The 11,759-nt window shown below is 48.7% G+C and overlaps 1 protein-coding gene across 9 annotated transcripts in view; it reads left to right on the top strand.

Moving 5' to 3' along the window:
• Positions 1 to 4,169: 4,169 nt before the first annotated feature.
• Positions 4,170 to 11,759, top strand: part of ARK2N (arkadia (RNF111) N-terminal like PKA signaling regulator 2N) — a 141,363-nt gene continuing 133,773 nt past the window's right edge. For 2 of the 9 annotated variants that reach the window (XM_063644778.1, XM_063644829.1), the window contains exon 1: positions 4,815 to 4,950. The gene's annotated coding sequence lies outside the window, so the exon portion shown is untranslated. Of the gene's footprint in view, positions 4,334 to 4,585; positions 4,951 to 11,759 lie in introns of those variants that run through there. The other 7 variants (XM_063645035.1, XM_063644802.1, XM_063644996.1 and 4 more) reach the window with 7 other exon arrangements.

Raw genomic sequence — 11,759 nt, 5'->3', positions numbered from 1 at the left:
TGATTGTGCCATTGCATTTCAGCCTGGGAGACAGAGTGAGACCCGGTCTCGAAAAACAACAACAACAACAAACAACCAAACAAACAAAAAATGAAACTGTCCTTTGCATTGATTTTCACTTTTTTTTTTTTTTTTTCCATTTTCAGAACTTACAGACTTTCTAAATAGATGGAGTTTCAGGGGGATCACCCGGTTAGAAAGAGAGACTTGGAGCTGGGTTTCGGAGTACTTTACCCAAGACAGACGAGTCTTAATTGGCCAGCCCAGAGAACCAGGGTGGGGAGCTGGAGGTTTGTGGGGGAAAGGGGGCCCCCTCGCAGTCACCCTTGGCTACACTTTCATGGTATCCTTCTGCACTGTTCCATTCTGGTTCCACGTGAACCTGCTGCTCTGGAAAAATGAGTCTGTTGAGATGGAAATTGCACTGTATTTGACCACTGAGAGTCTGTGGCCTAGAAGGTGCTGGCCTGGAGTGCTGCCATCAGAGCGGCAGCCTCGTTCTAGAGCATTCTGTCTGAACCGAGCATGGAGCTGAGAGCTGAAATCATGAGTCATTCTACCCTCACTCCTCCAGAGCCTGCAACAGAGTACTAGGGGGTCATCCATGTCTGGCAGGCGAGGACAATGGGGCTCAGTGAGGTTACATAACTGCCTGAGGGTCACTCTGCTAGAGAGGCAGAACTCCGTCCAATGTCAGATCTGTCAAACCCCAGAGCCCCTGGTCCTGACAACTGTCTGATCTTCCACTACTCAGAGTCCTTAGAATGCTTCTGGATGTCCTTGTGTTGGAGGAGGCCATTTAATCCCGTGGAATGACGCTGTGAGGCAGAGCGAGTCATGTTAACCCTGGAAGCGGTTACTTGTCTGAGGTTCTGTGGCTACTATTGTGCAGAAGGTCAGCATTTCCCCAGAGGCCACTGCCTTCTAGTAGGTCCTGGGCAATCCTAGTGGGTGCTGGCTATGGTGGGGGTGGGTGGTTACGTTGAGGGAGGCCAGGTTGCCCCTTTTTCTTTTTGAGTCAGAGTCTTGCTGGAGTGCAGTGGCACAATCTCAGCTCACTGCAACCTCTGCCTCCCAGGTTCAAGCGATTCTCTTTCTTCAGCCTCCCGAGTAGCTGGGACTACAGGAGCGCACCACAACACCCAGCTAATTTTTTTTTTTTTTTTTTTTTTGAGACAGAGTCTCGCTCTGTCAACCGGGCTGAAGTTCAGTGGCATGATCTGGGCTCACTGCAAGCTCTGCCTCCCAGGTTCAAGTGAGTCTTCTGCCTCAGCCTCTCGAGTAGCTAGGACTACAGGCGCCCGCCACCATGCCTGGCTAATTTTTTTTTGTATGTTTAGTAGAGACGGGGTTTCACCATGTTGGCTAGGCTGGTCTCAAACTCCTGACCTCATGATCCGCCCGCCTCAGCTTCCCAAAATGCTGGGATTACAGGCATGAGCCACTGTGCCCGGCCTTTTTTTTTTTTTTTTTGAGACAGAGTCTTGCTCTGTCACCCAGGCTAGAGTGCAGTGGCACAGTCTTGGCTCACTGCAACCTCCATCTCCAGGGTTCAAGTGATTCTCCTGTCTCAGCCTCCAGAGTAGCTGGGATTACAGGTGTGCACCACCACACCTGGCTAATTTTTTGTATTTTTGTAGAGACAGGGTTTCACCATGTTGGCCAGGCTGGTATTGAACTCCTGACCTCAGGTGATCTGCCCGCCTCAGCCTCCCAAAGTGCTGGGATTGTAGGCATGAGCCACCGTGCCCGGCCTGTGTTTTTTTTTTTTGTAAGTAGAGATGGGGTTTCACTGTGTTGGCCAGGCTGGTCTTGAACTCCCGACCTCAGGTGATCCTCCCGCCTTGGCCTCCCAGAGTGCTAGGATTACAGGCGTGAGCCACCATGCCTGGCCTTAGGTTGCCCAATTCTTAGCAATCTGAGATGGAAGGGAGGGGGCAGCCCAGAGCCCAGAAATGAGGGTTCCCTCCCCTCGTCTCCCCCTACTTTCATCATCTATCGAGTGGTTCTCATTTACAGGGCAAATGGTAGAAGTAACCTGCTCAGTCAGGAGAGATCAGGTTACAGTCAAAGCCAGACCAGCCACACCCTGATGCTACTGTCCAGGCCACCATGGCTGGCAGGTACCTGCTGCAGGCTTAGCCCCAGGCTAGGCGGTATATCAGGTGCAAAAAATGATGGTGAAGAGTGATTCTGACAGGCTTGACTCTGGCCTGTAGGGCTATGACAGAAGTTGAGAGGATGACGAATATGATTTAGTAGTAACCCTACAGATAGACCAAGGGCAGACATGTTTGTAGGAGAGTGTGTGTGAGCGGGGGAGTCCTGACCCACAGTGGAAGGCCGGGATGGAGGGGGTAATAAGGGTAGTGGTGACAGGGGTGGTGTCTGGGCTGAGCTGGTTTTATGGGGGAGATGGCATTTCAGGAGCTTGTAGAGCTAAGTATTGGATACACAGAAGACTTTGAGGCAGAAGTAGGGTCCCTTCTGCTCCTACAGAAGACGGGGAAGAAGCAAGTAACTGTCCCATTTAATAGTGGAAATACAGTAGTAATAAAAATATTAGTAATTAGGATATCAAATGCCCTAGCCTCCAAAAATATACAAAGGCCATTCGCTGTAGGAAATTGACTTATTGGTATTAAATAGGAGAAGGGGCTGGGTGCGCTGGCTTACACTTGTAATCCTAGCACTTTGGGAGGCTGAGGTGGGTGGATAACCTGAGGTCAGGAGTTTGAGACTATCCTGGCCAACATGGTGAAACCCCGTCTCTACTAAAAAAACAAAAAATTAGCCGGGCGTGGTGGTGTGCGCTTGTAATCCCAGCTACTCAGGAGGCTGAGGCAGGAGAATCGCTTGAACTCGGGGGGCAGAGATTGCAGTGAGCCAAGATTGCACCACTGCACTCCAGCCTGGGCGACAGAGCAAGACTCTGTCTCAAGAAAAAACCAAAAAACCAAAACCAACCAAACAAACAAAAAACAAAGAAACAACAACAACAACAAAACAAAAAAACAAAAAAAAAAACAGGAGAAGGACCCAAGATGGTATCTCAGTAGTCAGGGTCCTACTTCAGTATTTCTGCAGCATTGATTAGATCAGACTATCAAGGAATCTTTTAAAAACTCAATGTATTAGTCCACATTCATTCATTTCCAGACTGAAAGTTGTGATCTTAGTGTGGTCTTTTCTTTTCTTTTTTTACTGAAATAGGCTGGGCTCTTGTACACTACCCCATAACCTCTCAAACCCCTTGAGGACTCAGGTAGCAGAAAGTAAATAAATGAATGAACGAGTGAAATAACATATACAGATAAACTACTTAGCTAGCACACACTACGTTCTCAGTGATTCTCAATGAGGCAGTTGGTGGCTGTGGTTAAGAAAGTAAGCTCTGCCTGTGTTGGAATCCAACACTGCCACTTACTTGGATGTGTCATCTTGGGCAGGTCACTCTGTGCCTCAGTTTCCACCTTTGCAACTTAGGACTAGTAATGCCATCCAACTCACAGGGTTGTTATGAGTTGTAATGAGGATTCAATGGACTTAACCCGTTTAAATGCAAGGTGCCTGGTATGTAATAGGCATTCAATAAAAGTTATTTTCTTTTCTTAATTTATTCTTGTAGTTGGGGATGAAAAACTCGCACTCCTGTAGGCAGTCAGAAAAAATGAGTGAAGTGGGGGAACTAAGGGGCCTGGTCTGAAGGGGGAGACTGATGTTTAGGGGAGTGCAGACCTAGTGGTGTGAGATTTTCAGAATCTCCTCTTGACGGGTCTCACCCGAAGTTCCAGCACAGCTCTGTAAAGGTAAAGACCGTTTACATTTTCCTCCTCAAAGCTTTATTATTATTATTTTTCTTCTCAAAACACTGCTTTGCTTTGGGGGAGCGCGGGTCCTTGGCCAGATCTTGAGTCGTGAGATATGTCTTCAGCATCTCCTGCTCCTCCTTGGGATGCGCTCTACCCGCCAGTGGGCCTGGGCCCTCCTCCCCTTTCTCGGGGTTCGGGTCCACCTCGTTTCCCCCACCCTCCTCAGGGCTGACTGCAAATCGCAGGGAGACTGCAGAGGCGGAATTCGGGGCAGAGCGGGGTCTCCCCCGGGGGCCCCGTCCCGCCAGCAGGTGGCGGTCGATCTGCAAGGCCTGCAAGGTGCCCGGGCAGAAACTTGAGCAGATGTTGGTGCCGCTGCCCGAGAAGAGCTCAGCCGAGTCTCCCCGAGCCCAGCTGTCAACATCCGCGAAAAAGCGGAGAGAGAAGGGCACGGGCTCTCCGCTGGAGCGACTCAGGGATTCAGACACCGCAAGCTGCTTTCGGAAGGGCCTCAAGAGGGGGTGAGTACTGAGCAGCGCACAGAAAAGGGAGCACTGTCCTTTGCTGAAGGCATTGTCCTTGGCTTGCATTGAGTGGCTTTCCCAACCCCCGGGAAAGACATTTCGGAAAGGAGACGGTCTCAACAGAAGGAGGGAGCGCGGGAAAGAAGCCCAGGGAGCCGACGCCTTCACGCCCCGCAGTCTGCAGCGGGAGGAGCGCGGGTTCCATCGCGCCAGATGGCGCTGTCTAGTTCTTCTCGGGCCTCGGGCGCCAGTCTCCAGAGGTCTCCGGCGCAGCGGCCTCTCTAGCCGGCCGACGCCGGCTCTGTGTTTCCGGGCGGAAGTGAGGCGCTGAGCGGAACGGCCTCTGGTGACATTTTCTTGGGGGCGGCGCGGACGACTGAAGGGACTTGGTGGTAGAGGCTGCGAGGGCGGCGAGGTTCACTTTGGTCCCGGCAGGGGCTCTGACCGTGACCCTCTGCTCGCTGCCGCGGCTTGTTCCGAGGAGGAGAAGGCGGCGGTGGCCGTCCCGTCCTGAGTCACCGCAGCGGGTAGAGTACCGGCCGGGGGGTCGGTGCGTGCCCCGACGGGGCGCGCGCGGAGCGAGCGAGGAGGCACGGCGTCGCCGCGGAGCGCAGGTGAGGCGGGAAGGGGCGCAGGGCCGCGGCCTGGCTACTGGTCGAGTTGGGGGGCCCGGGCTGCGTCCCAGGGAGGGGTCGGGGCGAATCGGAGGGTTACGGGCCGCGGTGAGGGCTCTGCGGCGTCCGGACGCTGGGGTCCTGGCGGGCCCGGCTGGTGGGCGCCGGGAACTCGCAGCCTGGATTGCCGGCTGACGCGGGGGCATCTCACCGCTCCGACCTCCTTGCTCGTCCGCCGCTGGTGACCCTCGTCTCCTCCCGGCCCGGCGGAGTTGGCTCCGGCACGCCAAGCCCCCAGACGCTGGGGCCGGGTTGAGGCGAGTCCTTTTCCGGGGGTGCTGAGGGGAGGCTGGAGGTGCCGCAGTCCCCGGGCTGGCGGGGGAAGCGGCTTCACGGCCCTGGAGTTGTCTTCACGCAACTTTCCGGGTCCTAGGCCCGCGGGGGAAGCAGTGGCGGCAACTCCGTCAGCTCGGAGAGCTGGGGGTCTGGCGCCGACACCTGCCCCTGCAGCGGAGAGCTCCGGCGCCGCGGCCGCAGTGGCCTTGGAGAAGGGAGAAAAGGCTTTCTTATAGGCTTGGCGCCGCCTGCCTCTCGGCGCTTCCACTACCTTTGGTCGGCAGGCGCCTCCGGTCAATGCGAGAGATGTCAGTCTCCAAAATAGACCGCTTCTGGGGAGTTTGTCAACTTTATTTCAAAACCGGCGAGGATGTACACTGACGAACCCGGGTTGAAGACTATCGCCTTTACGCAAGCCATTCATTCTCACTTTTAAATTGTCCGCCCCCCCACCCGTCCCCCGTCCCCCGTCCCCCGTCCCCCGTCCCCCGTCCCCGGCAGCCCCCATCACAAAATTGATGCTCACAGGTTGAAGTAGAGAACATCGGTATGAGCCCTACCAGATCCTTGAGCAGTTTCTGCTTGGATGGGTTTTTTGCTTTTTGCCTGACCTTTTGCTTTCTGAATCCTCCCACCCAGTAGAATTAAAATCCTACTGATGATACTTCGTCAAGGTTGGACCTCTTAATTAAACATGCATCTGCCAATTTTGCTTAGGCTATTATTGTGTAGTATTGGGTACATGCTAACAGAATCACTGCCTTTCTTCTCTTGGGATATTTTAAGGATGGAAGCTATTAACTTTCTAATGTAGTTTTGCTGATCCTGGCAATCTAGATTCCTCCAGTAATCAGAGCATTGGCTTTTGGTTTAACAAGCATTTTTAGAGGCCTACAACTGATAGTTACTACCTGATGTCCTGAGGAGTCACATCGCTAACCATTTTTTTTTTTTTTTTTTTTTTTTTTTTTTTTTTTTTTTTTTTTGAGACGGAGTCTCGCTCTGTAGCCCAGGCTGGAGTTCAGTGGTGCGATCTCGGCTCACTGCAACCTCCGCCTCTCGAGTCCTGGTTCAAGCAATTATCCTGCCTCAGCCTCCCAAGTAGCTGGGATTACGGGCACGCGCCCAGCTAATTTTTGTATTTTTAGTAGAGATGGGGTTTCACCACATTGGCCAGGCTGGTCTTGAACTCCTGACCTCGTGATCCGCCCGCCTCGGCTTCCCAAAGTGCTGGGATTACAGGCGTGAGCTATGGCGCCCGGCCTGAATCAGATTTCTTAATAGGAAAAAATTTTTTTTCTGACACCTTTTTGTGAAAAATAGGATGGACTGGATATTGGAGCTGGAAACTTTCCCCATTGTTAGAATAAGTTCACAGTGTAGTTGTTACTTATTCACTTTATATTACTGTAACATGCATTTATGTGAGAGTAACTGTAATAATACTCTTTGTTTTATGGTTATGATTAATTCAAAACCCATATAGTAAAGATAAATTCAGCTTTAGGTTCTAATTTAATGCAGTTCCTTTAGAACTGAGAGCTAATGCGTGTCCTTCAAAGGTTTCTTGCTTCTAATATTAATAGTGACATTGGTACTTTCAGTCTCTTTATTGTATGACTAGTAAATTCTGTGTGCTTCTGTAGTTACTCATTATACAAGAAGTTGTTTTGTTGGGATTCCCAGTCTTACGGCTTTTTTTGACACGTGCATGAACAGACTTGATAGATAGGCAATTTCAGTATTCTTCTTTTTAAAGTTTGGAATTCGTGTACACTAGAGACCCAAACCTTACTTGGGTAAATCATCTTAGATCTTCCTCATTTTCCTGCACGTAACTGAGGATATGGAAATAACATGTATTCATGTTTACTAAATTGACAGTACTTGAGAGAAAAACCTGTAAAAGGTGAAAAATGTGTGTGTGTGTGCTTTTTTTTTTTTTTTAAAGACACTCTTTCTCTGTCACCCAGGCTGGAGTGCAGAGGCATGATCACAGCCCACTGCAGCCTCAACCTCCTGAGCTCAAGCATTCCTCCCACCTCAGCCTCCCAAGTAGCTGAGACCACAGGCTCACGCCACCACACTCAGCTAATTTTTTAAATTTTTTTTTTTTTTTTTTGAGGCAGAGTTTGCTCTTGTTGCCCAGGCTGGAGTGCAATCTCCACTCACTGCAACCTCCACCTCCTGGGTTCAAGCGATTCTCCTGCCTCAGACTGCCAGTTAGCTGGGATTACAGGCATGTGCCACCATGCCTGGCTAATTTTGTGTTTTTAGTAGAGACGGTGTTTCTCTGTGTTGGTCAGGCTGGTCTCAAACTCCTGACCTCAGGCTATCTGCCTGCCTCGGCTCCCAAAGTGCTGGGATTACAGGCGTGAGCCATCACGCCTGGCTAATTTTTAAATTTTTTGTAGAGATGGAGTATCCCTATGTTGCCCAGACTTGTCTTGAACTCTTGGGCTCAGGCAGTCCTCCTGACTTGGCCTCCCAAAGTGTTGGGATTATAGTTGTGAGCAACTGCACCTGGCCTAAATGTTGGATTTTTTAATGTGTTCCTTTAAGGAATACTGATTTCATTATCTTCTGTTATTTTAGGAAAGAGTTTGGGACCAAGTAAAGTTTCTTGGGTTACTGTAATTCTGTAGGCAAAATGAAATACATATGATAATTTGAATAAAAAGTTGTGAGACTATAAAAGGGAAGAGCTATATAGAAGGGGGATAGAAAATAGAGTGGATAAAATATTTGTAAGGGGCTGGGCACGGTGGCTCACACTTCTGATCTCAGCATTTTGGGAGGCTGAGACGGGAGGATCAGTTGAGCTCAGGAGTTTAAGACCAGCCTGGGCAACATAATGAGAGCCCCTTTCTTTTTCTTCTTTCGTTTGTTTGTTTTTTCTTTACTTTTTTTTTTTTTTTTTTTGATGGAGTCTTACTCTGTCGCCCAGGCTGGAGTGCAGTGGCGCGGTCTTGGCTCACTGCAACCTCTGCCTCCCGGGTTCAAATGATTCTCCCACGTCAGCCTCCCAAGTAGCTAAGACAGGCACCTGCCACCACGCCCGACTAATTTTTTATTTTTAGTAGAGACGTGGTTTCACCATGTTGGCCAGGTTGGTCTCAAACTCCTGACCTCAAGTGATCACCCGCCTCAGCCTCCCAAAGTGCTGGGATTACAGGTGTGAGCCACCGCACCCGGCCTTGAGAGCCCATTTCTATAAAAAATTAAAAAACTTAGCTGGGCGGGGTGGTATGGATCTTTAGTCCCTGCTGCTTGTGGGGCTGAGGTGGAAGGATTGCTCAGGAGGTTGAGGCTACAGTGAGCTGTGACTGTGCCACTGCACTCCAGCCTGGGCAACAAAGTGAGACCTTGTCTCAAAAAAAAAAAAATAATAATAATAATAATTCATGTGGAGCCTCTTTATTCTCACAACAACAATTTATTGAGTGTTTACTGTGTGCCAGCAGTGCTCTAGTTGCAGGAACTATATCGGTGAATAAGACCAACAAGGCCACGTGGTGCTTAAGGAGCTTAGACATTTAAACCTGAGGTTTGAGTTGGATTTCCAGGTGAGCATGCCAGTCTAGGGCAGCCTAACCAAAGTCATGATTATCAGTGCATTTGAATGGTTAAGTGGGGCCAGTGCCTTGAGTTTTCAAAAGGAATGGATAGGGCAGATGGAGATAGGGCCAAGTTGAAAAGGTATCTTATTAGTCCGCTAATGAGTTGGGAATTTTCTTCTTTTTGGAGGAAAGAATTCCAGGTAGAATATGAAGAATGAGATAGGCATTCCTTTTATTTTTATTTATTTATTTTTTTTGAGACAGAGTCTCGCTGCGATGCCCAGGCTGGAGTGCAATGGCACAATCTCCGCTCACTACAACCTCCACCTCCTGGGTTCAAGCGATTCTCCTGCCTCAGCCTCCTGAGTAGTTGGGATTGCAGGCATGTGCCATCATGCCCGGCTAATTTTTGTATTTTAGTAGAGACAGGGTTTCACCATGTTGGCCAGGCTGGTCTCGAACTCCTGACCTCGGGTGATCCGCCCACCTCAGCCTCCCAAAGTGCTGGGATTATAGGTGGGAGCCACCATGCTTGGCCCCGACACTCCTTTTTAAAGATTTTTCTGGGGCTGCGTGCAGTGGCTCATGCCTCTAATCCCAGCACGTTGGGAGGCCGAGGCTGGTGGATTGCTTGAGCCCAGGAGACCAGCCTGGGCAACATGGCAAAACCCTGTCTCTACAGAAAAATTAAAAGATTATCTGGATGTGGTGGTACGTGCTTGTAGTCCCAGCTACTCAGGAGGCTGAAATGGGAGGAGCAATTGAGCCCAGGAGTTTGTGGCTGCAGTGAGTGGTGATCATGCCACTGCCTGAGACTCTTTTCTCAAAAAAAAAAAGAACAAAAATATTTTTCTTTATTATCCTTAAGTTGAGTGAATACAAATTTTTTTTGAGATGGGGTTTTGCCCTCTCACCCAGGCTGAAGTGGAGTGTCAGGATCTCAGCTCACAGCAACCTCTGCCTCCTGGATTCAAGTGATTCTCCTGACTCAGCCTCCCGAGTAGCTGGGATTACAAGTGCGTGCCACCACATCCAGCTAATTTTTTATATTTTTGGTGGAGACGAGGTTTCACCCTGTTGGCCAGGCTGGTCTTGAACTCCTGACCTCAAGTGATCGCCGACCTTGGCCTCCCAAAGTGCTAGGATTACAGGGGTGAGCCACTGAGCCTGGCCCAGTGAATGTAAATTTTACTGGTTTTATTTATTTTAGTTTGGTTTATTTATTTTGATTTCTTGGTCATCAGATTAAATAAATCTGATAGCTATTTTTCTTTAGTTATCAATTTCCAGTCTTGGTTTTGAGTTTGACTGTTGTCATGATACTCTTCTGAATCCTTTTAGCCTTTACCTTTACTTGTACCTCTTTTCCTTACTTTTTCAGAACTCTTATGATTCCACTTAAAGTAAAGAAGCAGTGTTTTTTACTTCTGTGTGGGCAGCTTCTCTCAGCAGAAGTGGGATTGATGTTCAGTCAGTCAGTTTTCACACTCAGCCTACAGGGCCTTGTAAAAGTAAGGAGCAGGAGCAGGAGCAGGAGCAGGGTGAAACTAAAAAGTATCTTACTTTTTTAAAGTTATCTTTTTTTTTTTTTTGAGACGGAGTTTCACTCTTGTTGCCCAGGCTGGAGTGCAATGGCGCGATCTCCACTCGCCGCAATCTCCGCCTCCTGGGTTCAAGCGATTCTTCTGCCTCAGCCTCCCAAGTAGCTGGGATTACAGTCATGTGCCGCCACACCTGGCTAATTTTGTATTGTTAGTAGAGAAGGGGTTTCTCCATGTTAGTCTGGCTGGTGTCAAACTCCCGACCTCAGGTAATCTGCCTGCCTTGGCCTCCCAAAGTGCTGGGATTACAGGCGTGAGCCACCACGCCGGGCCTAAAGTTCTCTTCTATATTCCTGAACTGCTAGGAGAGGAAACTGTGTGATCTATGTATTATACAGATTTATCGGAACATATTTGTAGCAGCTGATAATAGTAAATGTGATTTTAAAATACTTTAAAGTAGCCAATATAACTGAGATTTGGTAAGTTGTTTTGATTAGTTGTTAGGATTTTTGGCTTTAATTTACAGTGTTTCAAGTTTTGTTTCTGTTCTTTCATGTCTGTTCAAAATAAGGGACCTCATTCCTCTGCTCAGACTCTGCCACTTAATAGGTAGATGGTGTAAATTCCTAAATTATTAACTTGACTTTAAATAATTTTAAAAGCTACCTAAATGAGTATTTTCTAGTTAAGTGACAATCTAAAGCGGAAATCTATCAGCAGGGACTTAATGCATACGTGGTATTTATACCTGGTTACATTAAAAACCCATTTACTGAGCATTTACGTGCCAGGTGGTAATGGGCACATAAAATAAGCAGTTTGGGGCGGGGCACGGTGGCTCACGCCTGTAAACCCAGCACTTTGGGAGGCCGAGGCGGGCGGATCACCTGAAGTTTGGAGTTCGAGACCAGCCTGACCAACTTGGAGAAACCCTGTCTCTACTAAAAATACAAAATTAGTTGGGCGTGGTGGCGCATGCCTGTAATCCCAGCTACCCGGGAGGCTGAGGCAGGAGAATCTCTTGAACCTGGGAGGCAGTTGCGGTGAGCCAAGATTGCGCCATTGCACTCCAGCCTGGGCAACAAGAGGGAAACTTTGTCTCAAAAAAAAAAAAAAAAAAAAAAATACAAACAAAAGAAGCAAGCAGTCTCTGCCCACGGAACTCAACCTAGTGAACCAGATGATTTCTAAGTTTCCTTCCTGCTCTAAAATGTAGAGAAGAGAAAGTAGATTATAAGGGAAAAAAGTACTGCATAACAAAACAACTGTAGTATGGAACTAGTGTTTTCCTTTATAAATTCATTTTAAATAAGGTATTAGAAAATAGCATTTTTCTTAGTATTTCTAAGCTTGAAAAGGCTGGAAACTT

This window comes from Symphalangus syndactylus, chromosome 1, assembly GCF_028878055.3.
Source record: "Symphalangus syndactylus isolate Jambi chromosome 1, NHGRI_mSymSyn1-v2.1_pri, whole genome shotgun sequence".
Lineage (NCBI taxonomy): Eukaryota > Metazoa > Chordata > Mammalia > Primates > Hylobatidae > Symphalangus > Symphalangus syndactylus.
Note: the sequence above shows the minus strand (reverse complement) of the source record. Positions and strands in the feature narration are given on the sequence as shown.